Genomic DNA, 4,110 nt, shown 5'->3' with positions numbered 1-4,110 from the left:
TATATACGACATAGTAATGGCGCACCGTGGGCAGGTGCGCCATTACTAACTTTTTTTATTTTTTTGATTTATTTTGAATTTTGATGTCGGGAAGATACTAATGGCGCACCATGGGCAGGTGCGCCATTAGTATAGGCCACTAGTGCGCCATTAGTATAGGCCACGGTGTGCCATTCGTATTTTTGAATTTTTAAGGCGGGAAAATAGTAGTGGCGCACCGTCTAACCCCCACCGTGCGCCGTTGCTATTTTTGAATTTTGAATTTGGATCTGGATCATGATTTTTTTGCCCATTTTTTGCTAGTTTTTTTTGCTCGTTTTTTGGCACGATATTATTTCAAATTTTGTTCCTATTTTTCGATCTTGTACGTTCTTTTGCCGTGTTCTTTTGCCGGAGAGGAGTTCGCCGGAAAGGAGGAGGAGGAGGTCACCGGAGAGGCACTCGCCTACATCGCCGGAGAGGAGGAGGAGGTCACCGGAGAGGAGTTCATCGAAGCATCGGAGAGGAGGAAGGAGAAACCATGAGGGAATGGGAGGAGAGGAGGGAGGAGGATCTCACCGAAGAGGAGGGAGGAGAAACCGTGAAGGGAGCGGAGGGGAGGAGAGGAGAGGAGGGAGGAGGAGGTCCTCGGAGAGGAGGAGTCGCCGGAGAGGAGGAGGAGGAGGTCGCGGAGAGGAGGAGGGAAGTATGGTGGAGGAGAGAAGGGAAGATGGAGTGGAGGAGAGGAGGAGATGGAGTGGAGGAGAGGTGGAGTGGAGGAGGTGCGCCCAGCCATATATACGACATAGTAATGGCGCACCGTGGGCAGGTGCGCCATTAGTATAGACCACTGGTGCGCCATTAGTATAGGCCACGGTGCGCCATTAGTATTTTTGATTTTGAAGGCGGAAAAATAGTAGTGGCGCGTCTAACCCCCACCATGCGCCATTGCTATTTTTGAATTTTGAATTTGGATCTAGATCGTTATTTTTTTGCCCATTTTTTGCTAGTTTTTTTTTGCTTGTTTTTTGGCACGATATTATTTCAAATTTTGTTCCTCTTTTTGGATCTTGTACGTTCTTTTGTTGTTTTCTTTTGCCGGAGAAGAGTTCGCCGGAGAGGAGGAGGAGGAGGTCACCGGAGAGGAGTTCATCGAAGAATCGGAGAGGAGGAAGGAGAAACCATGAGGGAATGGGAGGAGAGGAGGGAGGAGGATCTCACCGAAGAGGAGGGAGGAGAAACCGTGAAGGGAGCGGAGGGGAGGAGAGGAGAGGAGGGAGGAGGAGGTCCCCGGAGAGGAGGAGTTGCCGGAGAGGAGGAGGAGGAGGTCGCGGAGAGGAGGAGGGAAGTATGGTGGAGGAGAGAAGGGAAGATGGAGTGGAGGAGAGGAGGAGATGGAGTGGAGGAGAGGTGGAGTGGAGGAGGTGCGCCCAGCCATATATACGACATAGTAATGGCGCACCGTGGGCAGGTGCGCCATTAGTATAGACCACTGGTGCGCCATTAGTATAGGCCACGGTGCGCCATTAGTATTTTTGATTTTGAAGGCGGAAAAATAGTAGTGGCGCGTCTAACCCCCACCATGCGCCATTGCTATTTTTGAATTTTGAATTTGGATCTAGATCGTTATTTTTTTGCCCATTTTTTGCTAGTTTTTTTGTTTGTTTTTTGGCACGATATTATTTCAAATTTTGTTCCTCTTTTTGGATCTTGTACGTTCTTTTGCCGTTTTCTTTTGCCGGAGAAGAGTTCGCCGGAGAGGAGGAGGAGGAGGTCACCGGAGAGGCGCTCGCCTACATCACCGGAGAGGAGGAGGCCACTGGAGAGGAGTTCACCGAAGCATCGGAGAGGAGGAAGGAGAAACCATGAGGGAATGGGAGGAGAGGAGGGAGGAGGAGCTCACCGGAGAGGAGGGAGGAGAAACCGTGATGGGAGGGGAGGGGAGGAGAGGAGATGAGGGAGGAGGAGGTCGCCGGAGAGGAGGAGGAGGTCGCCGGAGAGGAGGAGGGTAGTATGGTGGAGGAGAGAAGGGAAGATGGAGTGGACGAGAGGAGGAGATGGAGTGGAGGAGAGGAGATGGAGTGGAGGAGAGGTGGAGTGGAGGAGGAGCGCCCAGCCATATATATGACATATTAATGGCCCACCGTGGGCAGGTGCGCCATTACTAACTTTTTTTTATTTTTTTGATTTATTTTGAATTTTGAAGGTGGGAAGATACTAATGGCGCACCATGGGCAGGTGCGCCATTAGTATAGGCCACAAGTGCGCCATTAGTATAGGCCACGGTGCGCCATTAGTATTTTTGAATTTTGAAGGCGGGAAAATAGTAGTGGCGCACCGTATAACCCCCACCGTGCGCCATTGCTATTTTTGAATTTTGAATTTGGATCTGGATCGTGATTTTTTTGCCCATTTTTTGCATGTTTTTTTTTGCTCGTTTTTTGTCACGAATTTTTTCAAATTTTGTTCCTGTTTTGGGATCTTGTACGTTCTTTTGCCGTGTTCTTTTGCCGGAGAGGAGTTCGCCGGAGAGGAGGAGGAGGTCACCGGAGATGAGTTCACCGAAGCATCGGAGAGGAGGAAGGAGAAACCATGAGGGAATGGGAGGAGAGGAGGGAGGAGGAGCTCACCGGAGAGGAGGGAGGAGAAACCGTGAGGGGAGGGGAGGGGACGAGAGGAGAGGAGGGAGGAGGAGGTCCCCGGAGAGGAGGAGGTCGCCGGAGAGGAGGAGGAGGTCGCTGGAGAGGAGGAGAAGGAGGTCGCCGGAGAGGAGGAGGGTAGTATGGTGGAGGAGAGAAGGGAAGATGGAGTGGAGGAGAGGAGGAGATGGAGTGGAGGAGAGGTGGAGTGCAGGAGGTGCGCCCTGCCATATATACGACATAGTAATGGCGCACCGTGGGCAGGTGCGCCATTACTAACTTTTTTTTATTTTTTGATTTATTTTGAATTTTAACGGCGGGAAGATACTAATGGCGCACCATGGGCAGGTGCGCCATTAGTATAGGCCACTGGTGCGCCATTAGTATAGGCCACGGTGCGCCATTAGAATTTTTGAATTTTGAAGGCGGGAAAATAGTAGTGGTGCACCGTCTAACCCCCACCGTGCGCCATTGCTATTTTTGAATTTTGAATTTGGATGTGGATCATGATTTTTTTGCCCATTTTTTGCTAGTTTTTTGCTCGTTTTTTGGCACGATATTATTTCAAATTTTGTTCCTGTTTTTGGATCTTGTACGTTCTTTTGCCGTGTTCTTTTGCCGGAGAGGAGTTCGCCGGAGAGGAGGAGGAGGAGGTCACCGGAGAGGCGCTCGCCTACATCGCCGGAGAGGAGGAGGCCACTGGAGAGGAGTTCTCCGAAGCATCGGAGAGGAGGAAGGAGAAACCATGAGGGAATAGGAGGAGAAGAGGGAGGAGGAGCTCATCGGAGAGGAGGGAGGAGAAACCGTGATGGGAGGGGAGGGGAGGAGAGGAGAGGAGGGAGGAGGAGGTCGCCGGAGAGGAGGAGGAGGAGGTCGCCGGAGAGGAGGAGGGTAGTATGGTGGAGGAGAGAAGGGAAGATGGAGTGGAGGAGAGGAGGAGATGGAGTGGAGGAGAGGAGGAGATGGAGTGGAGGAGAGGTGGGGTGGAGGAGGTGCGCCCAGCCATATATACGACATAGTAATGGCGCACCGTGGGCAGGTGCGCCGTTACTAACTTTTTTTATTTTTTTGATTTATTTTGAATTTTGATGTCGGGAAGATACTAATGGCGCACCGTGGGCAGGTGCGCCATTAGTATAGGCCACTAGTGCGCCATTAGTATAGGCCACGGTGTGCCATTAGTATTTTTGAATTTTTAAGGCGGGAAAATAGTAGTGGCGCACCGTCTAACCCCCACCGTTAGCCATTGCTATTTTTGAATTTTGAATTTGGATCTGGATCATGATTTTTTTGCCCATTTTTTGCTAGTTTTTTTGCTCGTTTTTTGGCACGATATTATTTCAAATTTTGTTCCTGTGTTTGGATCTTGTACGTTCTTTCGCCGTGTTCTTTTGCCGGAGAGGAGTTCGCCGGAGAGGAGGAGGAGGAGGTCACCGGAGAGGCACTCGCCTACATCGCCGGAGAGGAGGAGGAGGTCACCGGAGAGGAGTTC

The sequence above is a fragment of the Triticum dicoccoides genome, chromosome 7A (genome assembly GCF_002162155.2).
Source record: "Triticum dicoccoides isolate Atlit2015 ecotype Zavitan chromosome 7A, WEW_v2.0, whole genome shotgun sequence".
Lineage (NCBI taxonomy): Eukaryota > Viridiplantae > Streptophyta > Magnoliopsida > Poales > Poaceae > Triticum > Triticum dicoccoides.
The sequence above is the reverse complement of the archived record's forward strand: the minus strand, read 5'-3'. Positions refer to the sequence as shown.